This window comes from Pangasianodon hypophthalmus, chromosome 2, assembly GCF_027358585.1.
Source record: "Pangasianodon hypophthalmus isolate fPanHyp1 chromosome 2, fPanHyp1.pri, whole genome shotgun sequence".
In the NCBI taxonomy this organism is placed as follows: Eukaryota; Metazoa; Chordata; class Actinopteri; order Siluriformes; family Pangasiidae; genus Pangasianodon; species Pangasianodon hypophthalmus.
The window spans coordinates 19,493,544-19,515,554 of record NC_069711.1 but is presented as its reverse complement, the minus strand read 5'-3'; the positions used below and the strand labels follow the sequence as shown (position 1 = coordinate 19,515,554).

General features: G+C 39.3%; 1 protein-coding gene across 5 annotated transcripts in view; it reads right to left on the bottom strand.

Annotated features, from left to right (window-relative positions):
• The window catches only part of lpp (LIM domain containing preferred translocation partner in lipoma), a 238,827-nt gene that overhangs the window by 200,466 nt on the left and 16,350 nt on the right, over window positions 1-22,011 (bottom strand). Inside the window, exon 1 of one of the 5 annotated variants that reach the window (XM_026920592.3) lies at window positions 2,451-2,681. The exons of 3 other annotated variants lie outside the window; for them this stretch is intronic. The gene's annotated coding sequence lies outside the window, so the exon portion shown is untranslated. Of the gene's footprint in view, window positions 1-2,450; window positions 2,682-22,011 lie in introns of those variants that run through there. One more of the 5 variants, XM_026920556.3, reaches the window with a different exon arrangement.

The following is a 22,011-nucleotide window of genomic DNA, read 5'->3' as shown; positions in this document are numbered from 1 at the left end:
TCTTCCCTGAAGAAAAAGGCTCAAGAAAAAAAATGTTAAAATATGCAAACAGGCAATTACAGTGCATCAGTTCCTGCCCTTACTGAATGCTAGATAAGAATCACTTTCCTGGTCAAACACACGACAGTTGTAATGTAGGAAGCTAATAATGGTGCTGTCAATGAATTATGAAGAACAGCTTTCCATCTTATTCTGAAAATCCAAAGAAGGCATGAGAACTGTAGAAATATATCAGCAGAGACATTCAGAAAGTTGATCTACAGTGCAATATTATAAAAGCCCGATCAAAGCATGCAACATATCAGCATAAATGGTAACCGCAACAGCTAAGGAGCAGTGAAATTAGGTATGTGAATAAAATGTCAGTGGGTTAGTGTGACTCATATGATCTCAACCATCAGCACCTACAGTTTCCTGTGTCCTCATGCAGCAAAATCTTGCAAAAAAAAAAATACTCTCAGAAGGAACCCAACTCCTCCCTGAAAAATGTTTTTACTGAAAGATTTGCGATGTGCTTAGCAATTCTGGTGCTAATTTGTTAGTCGCTGCTCCTATGAGACGTTAATGGTTACGTGAGGCACTGATGTGACAGCAGGATACTGCCAGTACAGTTACAATGGGGATTAATGGGAGAAAAAAAATCAAGGGATTTTGCTGGTAGCTCTGAAAAACAAAAGAGCAAGGACTTCTTTTCTCACTCAAAAATTTCCGGTGGAGACAGTAAACATTGGACTCAGAGTTCCAGAATGCAATGCAGCTATACAGCACAGTTACGTCAGAGACTCAGCTTGGCTAGTTAGTGATCTAAGAGGTGACGAGCACGATGGTTATGACGGTGGCAGCGTAATGCAAAATTCTGCCAACCCCATCGCCCCCCGCACCCCCACGAGAGCAAGGGAGGGGACTGGTTAGCTTTTCAGAGTTTGTCAAAAACATTTCGCCACAGATGTTTTATCAGTCCGTTCAAATCAAGAGGGTACAACCCCATGTTTTAGGTTTTTACAGCCAGTAGTTTTCTAGTAGTCAGATTCTTTGAAATGTTGGCTACAGACGCATACAGGGGGGCCCCCTACACCGCATGCCTTGCATGCCACACCTTTCCGCCCCTTTCTGACAGTATCATTAGCATGAACGTTTAAGTAGACCAGAGTGTACAGACGACAAGGTGAGAGCGCTGCACAGACTAACGGGCTAAAGCCCTGCTGCATCGTTCTGTTTGGGTAGAGATGAAGCGAGGGCTAAATCCCACGTGTACCACTATCAGCGGGTAGCCGAATGCCATTGTGGGTAATGTAGGAAAGCGTTAACCAAAGCGAAAATAGGCCAACATGGCAACGAAAGAGGTTTAAAGCTAAAAAGTCAACTTGGAAATGCCACTGAAGATCGGCTGTTGATTAGAAGGATTAATATGCAAGTCGCTCAGAGTGGATTTGTGACACAAAGTGACACATCAGTATCTATACAAGTAAACTTTAGAGATGGGAAACTGATGTAAGTGTGCTTGTAAATAGAGGACTTTTATCACCAAAAGACTACAGGTAAAAGTCAAAGCATTACATGAAACTGGATATTTGAGATCCATGAAAGCACTAAGAGTAATCAGATTATAGACAAAACACCAAGTTTAGAAATTATTCCCACATTATGGTACATTATTATCCACATTACTATCCTCTAGTAGCTATTTCACAACTCTAGCTAAGTTGAAGCTGCAGTCGGTGTTAGCTAATAACATTAGCATTTAGCTGATGTTTGGGAGCAGCTGAACTGCACTTTAATGATTCTTAATGTTGATTTGTAGGTCCAGCTGAAGGTATATCTATCCTACAGACTAATTTATCACTCAGGAACTGCACTGGAAGCATCACTCACAGAATTTATAATGACACAATTTACAGAGAGACAGCCACAACGCAAACAAACTCCATTCCTGCCTCCCACCAAATGACCAAAGCTTCACATTTATTACTGCACAAAAGAGCCCCAAAATGCTTATGAAAGTAGTCAGGCTGGGCCAGTGAGGCATGAAAGGCGCATTGCTGTGAAGCAGATGCGTCTGTACAATCTGCAGTGCTGTTCCACTTCCGCATTCTTGCCACTTTTAACAGTAAGTAAGGCTCCATAGGGACGGCGAGGCGTCTCCGGCTTGCCTACCAACACTGTATCGAGTGCTATCACAAAAACAGACACTTCCCTTTTGAAATGTGGAAAACGTCGCAGTTTTGAGGCAAGAGCTAAAAGAATGCCCTCCTATCCCGTGCAAAGCCCACGCCCTCCATCTTTAATCCTTCCCGTTCACCTTCTAACGCACAGCAACACAACGGGGTCCGATTCGGTTCAACTGAACGATTCATGCACAGAAACAAACATCCTCGAGAGGATCATAAACAGATCTTAAGCTAGGGAAAAAAAAAAGGCTCCGGTGCATTTCACCGCAGTGTTTCTCTTACCTCGCTTTCTATGAAATCTGGGTTTCAGATCCCACTTAAAGTGAAACAACTTTTTTTTTTCCCAAATCTGGGAGAGGAACAGGCAGTGACGTCAGAAGAGCAAATTCCAGCCCCAGAGAAGTTGCCCATGTAAGGCAGTGTGTGGTCTGTAATAACTATGCTGCAATAATCAGTTCCTCATAAGCATGTCAGCGTGATTGTGCCAACACATGCACACACACATTAATCTCCATGTGCACAGTCTTAAAGGAGTGGTGCTCTAGATGTTGTCATGCAGAAAAAATGCCAGTGCAAAATGTGCATCTATTGTAAAAGAGCTTCAGGGGTTAACTAGGGGTGAGCAAACACCAGGATGTGAGATGGAATACCAGGGGATGCCCTTTCCAGTTTTTAAAAAGTCCGTTTTTGGGGAACTGTACTCCCTTTTGTCTGTTTAAACCATTGTTATTTATTTATTTATTTATTTGTTTATTTTCACTGGGCTCCATTGCCACCTCACAGCTCCAGGGTCCCAGGTTCGATCCCGAACTCCGGTTACTATCTGTGCGGAGTTTCATATGGCCTACCTGTCTCAGTATCAGTTTTCTCGAGGTTCTCTGGTTTCCTTCCACCTCCCAAAAATATTGCTAGGTGTATGAGTGTGTGAATGTGTGTGTGCATGGTCCCCTGTGTTGGACTGACATCCCATCCAGGGTGTATTCCCATTGTTCCTGAATAAACTCTGGATCCATCGTGACCCTGACCAGAATGAAGTGATGAATGAAAGATGAAGATGAATGAAAATCTGTTATCAATAATTCAGGTAAAACCAACAAAGCTAGGTTTGATGTAAAGCAAATGCGCACCTACAGACAAAGTGGTAATAAGTAGAAATTAGGGTTGCTGTGTTGACTTTAATATTTCCAGTTTTGGTTTAAACCCTTCCTAGCTGATTATCTCAAACTGATGTAAAATTACATGAACACTAATTATATCTAAAAGATATAATTACAAGCCCAAGGTTGTTTCCAGACAATTGAATGAAGAATTTTGCAATTTGTGAGCCACAATCTGGAAACCCTGTATAAAATGCGTATTTTTGCCTGTAATAGAGTGTGTTGAATCCAGCAGCTGTTTGAACCACCGTTAAAAGCAAAGAGAACACATGTAGCTATAAAAGATCTGTTAATTTTTTTCAATTCTAAATAAAAAAGCTAATATGAACTGATTAAACTTGATAAAGATCACTCAATAAATGGATATTTTTAAAAAAAAAAATTAAAAAGCACTTTTCAGTATTTTAATACTTAATGAAAGTGGAGGGAAAAACACATTGAGACTAAAGAAAGTGTTTAGTTTGAGTTAAGAGATCTTTATTAGATGTTATATATGACACATAAAGACTTTTTAATGATTCTAGACATTTGTCACAAATTAATATGATTCAAACTGGGCTGACACCGTCAGTCTCTTTCCATCCCGTGTCATTCATCTCTTGGTTTTTTCCAGCCAGAACTCTTTGAGACGAGGACTGCTCTGTTCAGATAGCACTCAGCCATCTCTGCTATTTGCATATTCTTTGCATGTTTCTGTTCTCAATGCAAAGATCATAACTGCACTTTAACTGCACTCCATATCTAGATATCTGACAAGAGATTTCCCCATCATATCACTCATTCCCAGTGACCATAACTGAGAAAAACAGCCCTTATAAAAAAAAGTAAAATTAAAGAACACAATCATTAGAAAACCTTTGAAGGTGAGATAAGATAATCCAAACAGGCTAAGGCCTCTTCACATTCTGTTCTTTACTCATTGAGGTCTGTTGATCAGGAGTCCTTGAGTACTTAAGAAGGAAAGTTTTACTCTTACATACAAGGACACATTTTAATACTCTTCATTCTCTTTTAACTTTATCATGTTCAGTTTCCGTTTCCATGTTCAGACCCTATATAAGATAAGCTGGATGGATGGATGCTCAGTTTCTACCAATAAACCTACAGAACTACCCAGCTGATAGGTGAAAGACATCTTATATACATGTGGTCCTGTACATAAATTACCATGAGATTCAATACACTCTAAGAGGATAGAAGACAGGCACTATTGTTATTCTCCCTTACTAAGAATATAGCTAAATGCTTTCTCTGACCCATTGTCAAGTACAGCACGTAGCCCAAATGGGAGTAGACCATTATAAAAATAAAAAAATACCCCAGTCAACCATAACATTAAAACCACCTGCCTAATATTGTGTATGTCTCCCTTGTGCCACCAAAGCAGTTCTGACCTGTCGAGGTATGGACTCCACAATAGCTCTGAAGGTGTGCTGTGGTATCTGGCACCAAGACATCGGCAGCAGATTCTTTATGTCCTGTAAGCTGCGAAATGGGGCCTCCATGGATCGGACTTGTTTGTCCATCACAACCCACAGATGCATATGTACCTGGCTGTCCACATGATGTAAAAGAAAACATGATTCATTAGACCAGGCCACTTTCTTCCATTGCTCCGTGGTCCAGTTCTGAAGCTCACATGCCCATTGTAGGTGCTTTCGGCGATGGACAGGGGTCAGTATGGGCGATCTGACCGGCTACACAGCAACATATGCAGCAAGCTGTAATGCACTGTGTGTTCCGACACTTTTCTATCATAGCCAGCTTTAACGTTTTCAGCAATTTGTGTTACAGTAGCTCTTCTGTGGGATCGGACCAGACGGGCTAGCCTTCGCTCCCCACGCGCATCAGTGAGCCTTGGGCGCTCATGACCCTGTCACAGGTTCACTGGTTGTCTTTCCTTGGACCACATTTGGTAGGTGCCAGCCACTGCATACCGGGAACACCCCACAAGACCTGCTGCTTTGGAGATGCTCTGACCCAGTCATCTAGCCATCACAATTTGGCCCTTGTCAACGTTGCTCAGATCCTTACGTTTGCTCATTTTTCCTGCTTCCAACACATCAAATTCAAGAACTGACTGTTCACTTGCTGCCTAATATATCCCACCCCTTGACAGGTGTCATTGTAACAAGATAATCAATGCTATTCACTTCACCTGTCGGTGGTTTTAATGGCTGATTGGTGTAAATGTACAGATGTAACCAAATATGAATACATCATTCAATTGTGTTCTAAACAGATACAAATAAAGATAGGAGGCACACTATGCATTTTTTTTTTTTTTTTTTTTTTTTTTTTTAGATGTGAAGGCAATGTGAAGCCTAGTGAATGATGTTTTTCAGGTAGATGTTGAACAGAACTAGGGAGAGGAGACAGCCTTGACCAACTCTGACTGTTGTGTCGAAGAATTCGCGAAGTCGGTTGTTTAGGAGAATTTCACCGCTTGAATGCTTGTACAGTGAATTTATCACTTCATGGAGGTGGCCATTAATGTTGTAGTTCTTCTTCACTATCCAAAGTCCTTTATGCCAGAAATGGTCAAAGGCTTTTTTGTAAGTCAGTGAAGTTGTGGAAGAGGTCACATTGGTGATGCCGATGTTTCTCGATCAACACTCTGATATTCTTCTTCCTCCACCCATAATAATAATGTGTATGAATGCGGAACAGAAGATTTATGTACAGATTTGTGCATTATTTACTCTATATACAGCTGTATAAATAAAGAGATATGCATATGTATTAACATAATACTAGAGAAAGAGGTAGTAATTAGATGGAGGATGAATTACAGGAATGAATTACAGAACACAGGTAATGATTCCTGTGTTAGCTATTTAAGCTGGAGATGGCATGGGGGAAAAGGGAAGGGAGAAGTGCAAACAGGTTGTGGCCGGGGTGAGAGGGGTCTGTGATGATGTTACCTGCCCGTTTCTTCACTCTAGAGTTGTACAAGTCCTGAAACTTGGGCGGGGGCACACCAATGATCCTTTCTGCTATCCTAACAGTCCGTTGCAGTCTTCTTATATCTGATTTGCTAGAAGAGCACAGAACCGACTCAATAACAGCTGAGTACAACTGTGTCATCTGCGCCTGTGGCAGGTTGAACTTTTTCAGTTGAAGAAGGAAGAACAACCTCTGCTGGGCCTTTTTCACAATGGAGTCAATGTGAATGTCCCACTTCAGGTCCTGCGAGATTGTGGTGCCCAGGAACTTGAATGACTCCACTGCAGCAACAGTGCTGTCCGTGATGGTGAGAAGGGGGAGAGCAGGGGGGTTTCTCCTGAAGTCCACTATCATCTCCACAGTTTTGAGAGTGTTCAGCTCCAGGTTGTTGTGACTGCATCAGACAGCCAGCTGCTCAACCTCTTGTTTGTAAGCAGACTTGTTGCTGTCCTGGATGAGACCGATAACTGTAGTGTCATCTGCAAACTTCAGGAGTTTGACAGACGGGTCTTTAGAGGTGCAGTCATTTGTGTAGAGGGAGAAAAGCAGTGGGGAGAGAACGCAGCCCTGAGGAGTTCCAGTGCTGATGGTGCGGGTGTTGGATGTGAATTTTCCCAGCCTCACTAGCTGCTGCCTGTCTGTCAGGAAGCTGGTGATCCACTGACAGATGGAGGTGGGTACAGAGAGCTGTGTCAGTTTATTTAGAAGGGTATCTGGGATAATGGTGTTGAAAGCGGAGTTGAACCCCCCAAACAGGATCCTTGCATAAGTCCCTGGTTTGTCCAGATGTTGGAGGATGTAGTGCAATCCCATATTGACTGCATCATCCACAGACCTGTTTGCTCAGTAACGGGGTCCAGCAAGGGTCCAGTAATGTCCTTCAAGTAGGCCAACACCAGCCTCTCAAATGACTTCATGACCACAGATGTTAAAGCAACAGGTCTGTAGTCATTTAGGGGCCGTTTACACGACAACGTTTTCAGCCAAAAACGGGAAACTTTTTATGCGTTTTGCCTGTTCGTTTACACGACAACGGCGTTTTGGGGACTGAAAACGCATATTTTTGAAAACAGGTTTCAAAGTGCAAGTTTTTGAAAACGCCGCCGTTATCGTCTCCATGTAAACACCCAATACGGGAATCTTTGAAAATGGTGACGTCATGTGCGTGTGTAGTACGTGTTAGGTATGTAGACATGCGCAGTACGTGTCTATTGTAAAGGCAAGCGCGAACAAACATACACAACAATGGCGGAATACATGGTAGTGTTGTTGCTGCTCAAGAGTTTGCTAACGCTTCTTCAGCAAAGTGTGGATTTACTTCACCAATATTACAACCAACTAACAAGGTGACAGTGCCAACTACTGGCCTCGCATACGTAATACAGCGTTTTTGGCCGGATATGTGTAAACGCGAATCGTTTCGAAAACGTTGTCGTGTATACGTGAAACTTTTTGAAAACGCAAGAGAAAAACTTTTCCATTTTTGACTACATTGTTGTCATGTAAACGTAGCCATCGTCCTGTAATTTTTGGTTTCTTGGGTACAGGGATGATAGTGAAGCGTTTGAAGCAGGAGGGGACTTCACACAGCTCCAGTGATCTGTTGAAGATCAATGTGAAGATGGATGATAGCTGGACAGCACAGGCTTTGAGGCAGGCTGGAGAGACACCGTCTGGGCCTTTGGCTTTCCTTATCTTCTGTTTCCTGAAGACTTTGCGTACATCATCTTCACAGATCTTAAGTACAGGCTGAGAAGCAGTAGGGGGGAGGGAGGGGGAGGGTGTTGATGGCTGTGTTGTGAGACAGTCAGAGTGGGTGTGGGGTGTCAGACCAGGCTTTTCAAACCTACAGTAGAACTCATTCAGGTCTTCAGCCAGTTGTTGATTGGCCTCAGTGCTGGGGTATGGGGTCTTGTAGCTGGTGATGGCTTTCAGGCCTTTCCACACTGATGTAGAGATGTATGATGCTGCATGTTTAGGTATGTTCTCTAACAAACTCTGGGGTCTTCCAAGAACAGGTGTATTTATATTGAGATCACATGACACTTTAATTGCACACACGTGATCCCCATTCAGCTACTCATGTGACTTTTGATAGCAGCTGGTTGCTAATTTATGGGTTTGACAGCAACAGGGGTAAATTTTTAAATATAAATATAAATATTTTAAATATAAATATTTTTCCTTCACTTCGGTATTATGGTCTATTTTGTGTAGATTCATGACATACAATCTCAATTTCATTTCCACTATAAGGTTAACATGTTATATTCTGTGGGGTGAATACAAGCCACTGTAACACTACTGACATGACGATTACACAACTATAGTGCCAAAACCATCTCCATGAGGTCAACAATGTAAGAGACTACATTACTTACAAACCTTGCACTTGGAGAAAATGGGTCTGAATCACATGATAACAACAAATGAGGGCTATTAAGATACAGATTTGGCTTAAAGCAAGGTGCAGCCTCACTTTAGACATTGTTGACACCTTATTAACTCTCACTACAAGCACTTTGGCAACTGCTTTGCACAGCCCGCATGGAAAAACAGCAATGAGAACACCACTTGAAGATAAAGAAGGTAGATAAATTAGGCAATAGTGCTTGTTTTGCCATAGCTGGCTCTGTATCCCCCTGCATTCAGGTTCCAGGGCACAGTAAAAAGGTAATCTCATTTGTACTGTGTGACAGCTTATTTGCAAATTTGCTTACTGGCAATTTTCTAATTTTCCCTGTGAGTGGTGCCTCTTCAGTCTCCCCATTGCCTTCTCGCGCTCTCAGAGAGCCGATCAAAACGACACCCTTAAACCCACATGAAAAAAATTTACCCTCGTCACAGCATTAAGCCTTCTCTCCAGCCATCAATCAAACAGCAATTAATGCTTCTTCTTCTACAACAAACATTTACAGCCTGTGAAGAAGGTTGGTTACAGGAAGGCACGTCATGGGTGAGTAAGCAATAGGAAACATAGTGTAAACCCTCCGTGGCTTTTAGCACCATGGGCTAGTCACATTAGCATAATGTATTTTAAGAGCTGGCTTGCTCTGCATAGACTTTAAAGATAACACACAAAGTTTAGAAGAACTAACAAAAAACCTAAAATACAAACATGAATACCTTTATTATCATTGTACAAGTTCAAGAAGATTCAAAATAAATGAAATGATAAAACCAAGTCTGTTGTGTGAGTCTCTTGGGTCATTTTTTTTCTTTTTTTATTTTTATCATCTCTCAACATAAGGCTAACGTCTTGAGGATCGGATATCCTGTTGTACATGCGCTGCGTTGAGAGCGGCACTTGCTTCTCTCAATACCACTTCCTCTGAAGCTTGAAATTGACCTCGAGCAACTGTGAAGAGAAGATAGAACAGCTTCACACTGACGTTGTAATAATACCCTGCATCTTGCTCTAATTTAGTCTTAAAACAACGCTCAGAATCAGAAACGCTGTATACAATTCTTATAACTAGTTACTACACTAGGATCATTTTCCAGACACTAATTAAGTAATGAGTCCAGTTTTAGTCCTATATTAGGCTAATTCTGTCAATAAAAGTGGACCTGTAAAACAGACGTCATCTAAAAAAAAATCGCATGTGTAGAATCGTACTTCTTTGTGATTTCTTCTGTCAGCAGTCACTGATTGACTAGGTCAAAGACCTAACAACAGGTCAAAAAGCTTTTATATTTGACACAAATGGCATGCACTACTTCAAGTTCTATATAAAATCCTTTGTGAACCCAAAAAGAAATGGAATTTATTATATTGCAGGTCTATAATTTCCCAGACACAGGCATGAAAAGACAGCAAGAGAAAAGGTGGAAGGTGCACAACCCGAGCACAAAAACCCATGTCCTTAAGCAACTAATCAAACAACTCCACATCTAGATCTAGACATAAGATTACGCTAATGAATTCTAATTTGAGTGTTTAGGCATGCAAATATTCATCAGGATCGAAAATGCAGACAATCCGTGCCTAAGGCCACGGCTTTTGAAATTGGCGCATAGCAGAAGAAGTAAGCGCTTAACGTGGTCTGGAGACTTGGAGTCGATTGATGCGTTCTGATGTTGTTTTCAAGCTCTTTGCATTTCGATGTTTAATTACGTTCCTTGTGTTGGTTTGCTTGATGTCTTGTGAATAAATTCTGTGCAGCAGGAAGTTGTTGTTTTGAAGCAAGTTCAAATATATTTCAAAGTGAACTTCATCATCTTCTGAAGACATAAGATGAGATAAGATAAGAAGAATAAACACACTAACAGAGAAACAGATCAGCAGGTAATTCTCCTGACAAGGGTTTGACCCCTCTGGAGGAAGATTAAAAAACACAATGTATTTTGAATGTGATGGTATGCAGGAGGAGAAAAGACATGAAATGAGAAAGGTGAATGTTTCCTTGTGTTTGCTTCCTTTGTTCTCGCCAGACAGACAATTATGTTCCCACAATAGCAGTGAGTTGATAAGTAGTTTGTGCATATCTTAAACCATGCATTTTGAGAATACAATTATGCTGTGGCCATAAAAAAATGAAATTGTTTTGTCTTCCTTAATGAAGATAGCCTTTCCAGGCAACAAAATGATCACAGTACACCATGGAGAAAACACCTCTATGATACCTTACTAACTGCACTGAAAAAGAACTTGTAGCCACACCACATGAACATGTGTGAAGACTTAGCAAGTGAGTCTCAGTATCTACAAAGCCGGCTTAAACAGTTCGATTATTTTCACGATTATTACTCATCATAGTGTATGAGATGATCCCGATAAAATCATGGCTGAATTCTTAAACAGAATGTGCAGAAGCATGTTCTCAGTATGATGAAGATCCTCACGATGATGAATAGACCTATGATTAAAGAAAATGAATATATTCTGCTTAGGTCATCAGTCAGCATGATGACATTCTACAGTGCCACTACTGTATTTGTAGCTGTCTCCTACTAGTGGATTTTAGACAAGCGTCATAGCAGCAATCATGCTCTGAGATTTTAATAAAAAAATTTCTGACACTGTCAGAACTTTGTTGTCGGCCATCTTTGATCAAAATGGCACTACGTTGGCTGCTGGTTATGCGACATTATGCAATCTAAAACAGCCAAAATTGTTTTGACTCATGACAAAAGAATTAAGTTACAATGTGGAATTTTTGTCTGTGACAGCAAAATCAGGCTCTATGTCTATCACTTATTGTTGAAATAGAGCACACTCAGTCAGTGGAGACTTGAGACAACATCACTGCTGATTAAAAAGTTTGGACTGTTTTCCAGAGTTATGACAGAAAAACAATCATGCTAAAGTTTAGAATACCCACAGCTGAAATGTTACTACACCTGACCAGACACATGTTATTTGGTTTAGGGGGACATCATGTACACCCAAACAGGATAGATTAAGGGAAAACAGGCATGTCCACTGTGACACAGTGTTGTCTAGATACTAAACATAACTGAATAAATTATGTTTAGTGAATTGAGAAAAGTTAGAAATGACTATTTTATGGGAGTAGTCTAGATTAAATCTAATCAGAAAAGCCCAAAGTTATGTAATGAATTAGTAATGAATAAAAAAAAAAAATCAAGTAATAACTAAAACATGACTGAGCATGCTGTTATTGGAACATATTCATTTATGGAAGGAGTCAGAGTTAAAGCTTTAAGTTTTTTCCCCACAGGAGCCTCTTCAGGACAGAGGCTTTACGGTTTCCCGGTAACATGACAAGCTGTGTTTCTTTCTGTCTAATTAATTATAAAACAAGAGAAAAAAGCAGAGGCTGGTGAGGGAATGAGTTTTTATAGCTGCTATAATGTAAGTGATAACAGGAACTAACTTGTTTTATGAATGTTCCACAACATAAAAAGTAGCCATAAATGGATAAAAAGGTATGGCTGTTGTTCTTATAAAAAAGAATTTTAAATCGTTGGCAAATTGCTCTCATATAAGAGGAATAAAACAGTTTGGAACATAGGAAAATAATCAGTTTTGAGGTGGTAATGCATCACACCACCCTGTCATTGACTATTTTCCTCTTTTACAGCATGCCCCATCATTTTATTCCAACATAAACATAAGAAAACATAAGAAACTTCAAGTTTTCAAAAAACCTTTGACTAGCAGTGTATAGCGTACTTGTAAACACGACACATCCCCCATCAGAATAAACCTCAGTTATCTCAGTGTATGACATATAGGTCTTATCTTACATGTTTAGTGACTTTGAAAGCCATTTTGTCTCAAGGTTGGATATAGACTGCAGAATGTAATTACACATTCCAGTAAGTGTTTTATCATTCCATCACACCTACTCACTGCTAGCAGTTGCTTCCACACAGTGAGTGAAAAAGTCCGCTATGTGAGAGAAATAATCCCCCAGTAAGCCAAACAGGAAGAGGTCACAGTATTCTCCAAACTCGAGACAGATAACACTGCAGCTGGGACCTGAGATGTTTTCACTCTCATGTACACAGCCAGAACGTTTTCAGTGACCTTTTTTACATGGTTTTGAATAGTACATCCCATAGAAATAATATGCTCCTTCTCTGATATATGAACCAGCTTGTGAGTATGTAACCCTCAGCTTTAACCTTCATAACCTTTCATCTGGTTTGAGTCATGTGACATGTTACAAATTTATACAAGACATATGTATTGGTTTCACTTTTTGTTAAATAGAACTAACTAAACTAAAGTCTAACAAACTAAAGTTTTAGTTATTTATTTAATGATGTAGCACCTCTGTTTTTATCAGAGTCCCTAAAAGACTACAGTTTTAAAAATCCATGACTGCTAGTTAGTTCCTCGAGGTTTCCTATGACAAAGAAGCTGCTTTTAGTTTTTATGTTATCAGGATGTGGACTTGTTCTGTCACCATCAACATTCACATTTAAGAAGCAGCTTTACATTTTGATTAATATTAATATATAATAGTTTTATTAATATTTATATATTATTTATTTATTAGTCTTTCAGGTGTGTATATTTATTCTTATCTTTTAATAATTTTTTGTGAAATATCTTGTTAATTGCTAATTTTTATTCATATTAATTTCAGATCAGTGCACTCATTGTTTTATGAATATTCTTTCATATCATGTTGCATTATTATAATTCCAATCTTGTAAATCACTTTGAGCTACTCCTTTAAAAAACTATTCTTATTGTTGTTGCTATTGTTTAGGAGTGTAACACAATGACAATATTTGTATTTGTATCTGTTTAGTGCTCAAAATATCTGTATCTGCATCTGTATTCAGACTTAGACCCAAAGTGGGCATGGACTAAACCAGAAGGTTTTCTTTCTTTCATGTCATGCCCATGTTAAAGCCTAAATTTAAACTAAAGTTTGGATGAATGAACACTGTAAATGCATTATGCCGCACTGTATGTTAATGTCAATGAATGTGTTCTTTCTTAAGATCCTGAAGCTTCATATATAACCACTTGCTTTTTCAAAAAAAAAAAAAAAAAAAAAAAGTTTTAAAAAAAGTAGAAAAAGTAAATAAATTAAATAAATATAGATTTATTTCAATAAATAAGTATATAAATAAACATTTATTTTGCATTTCTATCTATCTATATATCTATCTATCTATCTATCTATCTATCTATCTACTGTTTATTTACTATTTATTTTATTTATTTTATTTTCATTTTCAGCATTTGGCAGATGTACTTATCCAGAGTGACTTACAGAAGTGCCTCCTATCACCTATTTCTTCTGTGACAGAGTTGATACCTGTATGAAATACAAGTGACAATCACCATTAAATTTCCTGAGCTGTCAGAGAGCACCCTTTGAGCAATAAAATGTCGCCCTGGGGTGACAGATTGTGGCTCTTAAAGAAACTTTTTTTCAGGATTTATGCTCAAAAAGAGTGCAGAGAGTCAAAGAGTAAACCAGAGAAAGCAGCTGTATAAAAAAATATTGAAAAAAAAAATCACATATGTATATATAATTTCATCCTCTCCTGACTATTTAGTTTGATCTTTTTCAATTGTTTTTTTTGTGTGAGTGCAAAGTCATCTGAGACACTTAAGAAAGGAAACCCAGTTTCAGATGTGGCTCTTTTCAAATCAGAAGGTCACTGACACATTTGATGTATTGCGTCAGTACAGTAGTCATGCAGGAATGCTTGAAAATCTAAAGTGATATCTAGCCAAGACATGGAGCGCTCCAGCTGAATCGAACACCATAGTAAATCAGAAGATTGTGAACTTATGAATTTCATTTTATTGAATCTTCATATTTATTTTGTTTCTTAGGCAAATTATAACACGATGCAATAAATGCTTTGTGTTTGATCACAGGCTGCACAGCATAAATATAACATTCAGAGACACTATCCATTCTCTACAGGCTCCAAAGCAAGAAATTGCAGGCAATGCTAAAATGTGACCTTTATGACAGCTGAGAGCAGTCTTGAGCATGTCAGTGTGTGCTGCACTGACACGAAACTCTGCTACCACAAAGAGCGACGCTAGATTGTGTGGTTATGACAAGCCATTATCACGATAGCAGTATAATTTTATTTCATCTTTAGCATTACATCTACCCATCTCTCCAGGAACTTCAGTGCAAATTCTCAACACTAATTTAGACAAAACTGTACCATGTAATGTACATTCCCCGCACCTATAATCAGTAAGACGTTGGCAGAGACAGAGGGACAAAAACATTTTAGAAAGGACTCTGTTTGCTGAAATACACACAACAACAAAAAACTGTCTCTAAAGCTATATTATACACACAAACACTATCTATATAGATTCATGTAAGGAGAGCGCATGAAGGTAATGTTTGAACAAGCAACAGTTAGCTGTTTTTCAGAATGAATGTGCTTTCACCAAATAAACCTAATATAGAACTACATCTCTTATAATGCCAGTGTGTTAGCTTATCGAATCCTTACCAACGGAAACAAGTCACCAAGGTTACATCTATTCACTCAGATAAAAGCAGGTGCTTCTATAGCAACATACAAAACAGATTCCACTGCAAGTACAGAGCTGAGCATTTCAGGGTCAAGAGGTAAAAATGCCTTATCATGGTAATACTACTTTTACATGTAATGGGATAGAATAATAAATATATACTGTGGGTTTAGGTTTAGGTGAATGAGCTATTTTCTGTGTGACTAACACTTTGCATACACTGTAGATTTCAAGGACAGGTACAAACAGTATCTATAATAAAGAATGGAGACTGTCACCTTCTGCCTGAGCTGCTTTTACAAAATAAAACATAAAAATATACTAACCTTGCAACATCACAAAAATTACAAAAGCTTCAACTCATTTGTTTTTTGGAATGTGGAGACAATGGCATCTTTTGAAAGTTTTACATCTTAACATACATACTAAATCTTCCTTGGCAATACATACAATATACAATATGGCCAAAAGTATGTGGACACCTGACGTACAGACCCATATGTCGGCCTTCTCCAAACTGTTGCCACAAAGTTGAAAGCACACAATTGTCAGAATGTCTTTGTATGCTGTAGGATTACAATCTGTCTTGTAAACTTGTTCCAGCATGACAATGTTCCTGTGCACAAAGCGAGATCCATGAAGACAAGGTTTGCCAAGGTTGGAGTGGAAGAACTCGGGCGGCCTGCACAGAGCCCTGACCTCAACCCCACTGAAGACCTTTGGGATGAACTGGATCATTGACTGTGTGCCAGGCCTTCTCACCTGACATCAGTGCCTGACGTCACTAATGCTCTTGTGGTTGAATAGGCAGAAATTCTCACTAGCTTGTTCCAAAATCTAGTGGAAAGGCTTCCCAGAAGAGTGGAGGCAGTTACAGCAGCAAAGGGGAGGACTAACTTTGGAATGGGATGATCACATGGTGTGATGGGCAGGTGTCCACATACTTTTGGCCATATAATGTATATCAGTTTAAACATTAGTAGAATTTTAGTATTAAACATTAGTATTAAACATTATTAGTATTTACGGTTACAGCATTTACCAGAGAGGTTTTGTAATCTATATCAAAAACATATCCTAATACTAGGTTTATAGGTCAGACTCTGACCATACTATCAAGCTAAAACCCCTTTAGGGGATATTAGTGCAACAAGAAACAAAAACACACAAGTCAAGGGAATTAAATAAAAAAAATAAAATTTATTAAATAAGAGCCAGTTCATGTACTTGGTGAAGAGGTAGGTCTTTAGTCTTTGTTTGAAGACAGCCAGTTATTTAGCTATTCGGACAGCCAGGGGAAGTTGATTCCACCACTTGCGTACCAGGACAGAGAAAAGTCTGGATGCACCTTGTCTTCCTTGTTTCTTAAGAGATGGTGGGTCCAGTCGAGCCGTGTTAGAGGTTCAAAGGGAGGGTGGTGCCGAGCAGGGTGTGATAAGTGCCTTCACTCCAATTCCTGAATGTTTGTACTCATTTTTGAGTTCTGAATACTGGTGCAAAAAGAGTAGATGCTAAAATCCTTTTGCAAGGATCTGTGATGGGACACCACCAAAAGCTTGAGGAAAAGCTTGAGGAAAAGTGTATTAAATTAATCTCTATATATAACATGTCAACATCCACTGCTCATCCTGAATGGAATGGATATGTCTGGCTGCTGTCAAGTTAAATATATCCATTTGCATGTGAAGTGCAATGGCTCAAGTCTGTCGTCAGCCCGTTACACATCTTGTCCTGTTAGCACTGAATTATCCTTGAGGGTCACGGCAGACTGAGGCAAGCATAAATGGACCACATTACACATTACCCTTGAGGAGTAACGTGAAGAGGCTAAAGCCATTATGCCCATTATGCAGAAAACATTAATGTCTAAAGATATGATGTAACGGAGCTAGAGAGGCAATGATGCACATTGGCATTATGCTCTGATTTTTTGTCCTAAATTGGTAAGTTCTTGGTATAACTGGAAGAGTGACATCTGAAATGATGTAATATCAACTCCCCTATTATTACAAGTTATAAATAGCAAAAGCAATGACAGTAAAATGCTGCTGCATAACAGTTCTGTTTATAATACAATTGTGTCATAGCAATATATGAAATACTCTAATCTGCCAGTCTATAAGCATAGTAATCCATGGTAATCGAGACTTTTTTAAAACTAGAGTCATTAAAATGTATTATTAAAATAGAGATGGAGTGAGGTGAAAAGTGACTAAGATTATGGCAAGAACAGTTTATTTATTTATTTTTTCTTTTGCTTGTTTGTTTGTTTGCAAAAAGGAGCATTCATGTAAAATATGCGATGCAAGTGCACTGCAATTTATTTATCCTCAGTCAGCTCACTTCTGACTTCTCTTCTATGCCCAGCATGTTCCCTAATGATTCATGTGACTGCACCGCTATAGTCTGATTTGGGGGTTTTCCTTAAGAGGGTAAGAGAGAGGCTAACCCTATGTATTAGTAAGAGCGAGTGACTTAAAGTTGTGGATTTCTTTTCTTTCCCATTCAATACCACAACCAGCCATCACTGCAAATGTATGCCATTTTGAGCTGATATTGTTGAACCTTTTCATTGATTCAAGTCATTTCATTCCAGTCAGTTAAACCATTTGTCCAGATGCTGGGTTTGCCCAAATGTGGCACCTGATCATACAGCCCAACCATACTGTTGTATGCACTGAAATGCTGGAAAACACCAAACACAAGGGTCTGCCCCAGAAAAAAATGCAAGACCTATGGCGACTAGCTATGGTGCAGTCCCTACTGGAGATGGCCAAAGCACCTGTTGGGGTGTTTGTAAAGATAATTGCTGATACAAAAACAAAACGAAAAGGGAGAGAATACATCCCATTCTGAATCTAAGAGGGCTATCCCCTTCCCTTTGGTTTAGCTCTAGCCTCTAGGGTGTTCACAAATTGTGTGTGAGTCACCAAAGCCCTTGCAACATGCATTCTCGCTTGTCTGGGAGATTCACCCTTATCTACGATTGTCTGCTGTGCAGACCCCAGCAGCAGCTTGGTGACAAGCCTGACTAAAAGTCAATTATGAAAAGAATTACTTGAATACTTGACTTTTTGATGGAAGACATAGCCACTTCAATTACAGATACAACCATGAAATTGTCAGTAGCCACACATAACCCATATGCAGAATTCTGTTGTCACCCTGGGATGCTGATATGCATGACTCCAGTAGTGAACGCTGGGAATGTTTCACACAAACCATTTCAGTGTTGGCTGAATGCGCAGAGCCTGTTAACATGTCACAAATGCTGTGTCAGTAGTGTGTCTGAATGTTGAGGAGTTGGTCTAATGCCTGTCTTCTCTGTGCAAATAGTCAAATATTAAAAAAAAGATGGAAGGAATGTGGAAGAGGTGGAAAAATGTGTTTGGTGTGTGGGTAGTGTAAGTAATGTCATGCTTTATATGCGTGAAGTCATGTGTCAGGCGGATGTCATGATCACATAATGCATTTCGTTGTCTCTGTACTGGTACTCTGACAGTGACAATAAAGTTGAACCTAACCTAACCTAAAGGTGAGGATCTGTCTGAGATTTGTTTTTTTTTTTCAGAGGTTAAAAACAGATTTATTTGAAGAGATACTCCTCATAGGGCAAACTCTGTTTATCATGCTTCAAGTCCTAACAATATGATTCTCATGAGTGGCACAGGTTTTTGGCACAGAGCTGTCATGGATTCCAGAAATGATGCTGGTTATAATTGACCTGTTTGCCATAAAAATTAATAGGACAGTTGTAGGGGGATTTGTAGGCGGACTTGTAAAGCAAAAACCTTGTAGGCTATAAGGTTTTTGCTAATCTGAAAGATTAGACCAAGGTACCTTTGTTGGGAAATAAATGTTAGTGTTCTGTCTTTTATCATACAAACAAATTTATTTTCAGAGGTGAGTTAACCTCTATTATTATTATTCAAAACATCTAACACAATTACTAAAGGTTTTTCATAAGCATGCTGAAAAACAGTGGAAGTGTAGCTCCTTGGTGGTTTCTCAACCATTATTGTAGATCATTTTTTATTTTCTTCTGTCAGGTTGACCAAACATTATCACATATTAATATTCTTCTTCAAGATTGTAACATTTAGTTGGAGGTGGAACGTGTATATGCTCAGTGTGAACTTTATTTGGGTGAAACCAAAAATTATAACCATAGTCCATATCAGGAGTCAACACACAGGCAAACAGTATTAGGATAAGAATCTCCATCATTACAAATTGTGAAAAAGTCCAGGGACAAATTAATAAGAAACATGGACCACAAAAGACAGAACTATGTAGGAAAGAAGGCTCAGAACTGACACAAGCAAGCAAGACGTTTTTGCAAAGATAAATCTCTTTAGCTATTAGCTGGAAGATTTGTAGACCTGTATTGTTCACTGAACAAATCTGAACCACTAAGCAATGAATATTTTCCTAAATAAAATATAATTTCCTGTCTTTGCTCATAATGACCAATCAGCTTATTCTGCAGTTAGCAGAAAATACCCACTAAAGTACTTGCTATGCATGTTAATGTTTTTTTTTTTTGCCTTTGCTGTTTGTCATTTATTAAAAATTCCCTTGCCAGTTACACAAGATTGAACACAGGGTATGTTTGTATCCTGATAACCTTTTAGTTTATCAGTGTCACCCACTTTCCTCCACTCCTGTGGTGTAAAACATTCTGTAATGTCACACAATCCTTGTACACTCTTCAGGAAATATTTGATAATATGAAAGTTAATTTTATTTATTTTTTTTTGGTAGAGAATCTGACCTCTCTCTCTTCCATTTCTCTTAAATCTAAATGACATTAGGTGGGAAGGTCTCTTCACATTGTAATGAGGATCCTTCAGAGATCAACAAAAAATGTGGCCTTGCACTTTCCAACTTTTTATCTCATTACCAGGCTGCTAACATTCAAAAACTGACTTATGAATTATTTGCTTAGATTCCCTAGAATAAACTGTTGCTCATTAAAATCACAAGTCCTGTGGTGATCTTTATGATAGCAACATATTTTGCACATTTGCATCATTATGCTCAACCTATATCCTGATTCATGCCCACTTGCTTCATTACTTTCAACTTTGTCGATGTGCAAAGAAATTATTTGTCTTATTTCCCACACCTCCTCCCAAGTCTCCTTGGGAAAGGCTCTTGAGACTCTCAAACTCAGAGGAGACTCATATCACATTTTTATCACAACCTAATTTCCTGGAGAGACTGCAGTGTCTTCCAAACAAAATCTAAATGGGAACTCAGACAAGAACTAACTTAGGAACCGAGGAAGAGAGCACTCGGGGGACTGAACTACTCCTCTCTAAACTACTAAATTCCTCAGCTTATTTCAGCTGAAGGTAGCTAATTCTAGTAATGAGTGATACACCCAGACTAAAACATTAAACCCTACATTTAACCCCTCTTTCACTTTCTACTTGGGTGTATGTAGTATCGCAGAAAGTATGGGATAGGAAGATAAAGTCAATTGTGTTAGTGGTGTGAAGGTCTCTAAAGAGGAAATAGGTATATAAGTTAGTAAAAAAAACATTTTAAATCCATTCAAAATAATCTTGCTGCCCTAAACAACTTATGAATAAAAAGGTATAACCTTCATATTGTATGTTTGTCAAGTCAATGCCAGAATTGGTGTCATGCTACAATCTCCAAAATGTATTGCCGCCTACAAAGATGATTGCTGCAAACTACAACTCCCAACCTGCTTCATGGCCTATAGAAATGGCCAGTACCAAATACAATACTCTACAACATCATATTAATCACACACACCTGGACTCAATCATGTACACCACTATATATATATTATTCGTTCAAACCCACAGTTCTTTGTGAAGTATCTGCTCAGTGTATTCTTGCCCAACGTTACCAAACCTTGTATCCCGTGTGTTGCTATACTGGTTTTGTTATCTGGTTTTCTGTTTTTTTTATTCTCGTGCCTTGCCTGATTTAGTCTGTTTGTACAGACTCTGCTTCTACTGTAGCAGCCCCCAGCACCAAGTGTCACAGTGCTCCTCTAGACCACCACCCAAAGTTCCACAGCATACCCATGAGCGAGCTGCTTTCTCATTTCGCTCCCACACTGTGAGTCCTTACAGATTTCTGTCTTTTCAAAACTTTGCCATATCCATTCAGATAAAGCACTTAGAAGGTCTCTCTCCATTACAGCCCTAATCGACCCAAAGGAGGAAGGTCAATAACCCACAGTACTGAACCTCTCACGCTTCATGTCAGTGCCTTGCACCAAGAATGCATTTCACTGCTCATCACAGTCACAATCAAGTTTCCAGTTGTGCTGGGGTTCCCCTGGATGCACATCCATGACCCACAGATCTCCTGGACTGAGAAAGAAATCACCCGCTAGTCCTCATCTTGTCGCACTCATTGTCTCCAAACCCCTACTCTCCTTGCAGCGTCAACTTCATTTGAGACCCCTGAGACTAAGTTTAAGGTGGAAATTCCTTCTGAGTACCAGGACTTCAAGGAAGTGTCCAGCAAGGCTAAGGCCAATGGCGCTCCCCTTCATCATCCCTATGACTGTTCCATAGAGCTCATGTCAGGTGCCATGCCCCCTTGCACCTGTATCTACCCCCTTTCCACCAGTGTAAGACAAGCTATAGACAAATACATTGAGGGGGCCCTGAAACAAGGGTATATTTATCCCGTCTGCAGAAAAAAGGGGGTGGCCTCAGGCCTTGCATTGATTATTGTGGACTGAACCAAATCAGTGTCAAGTAGCCCTATCCTGTACCCTTGTTCCCAGCAGCACTGGAACAGCTTCGTG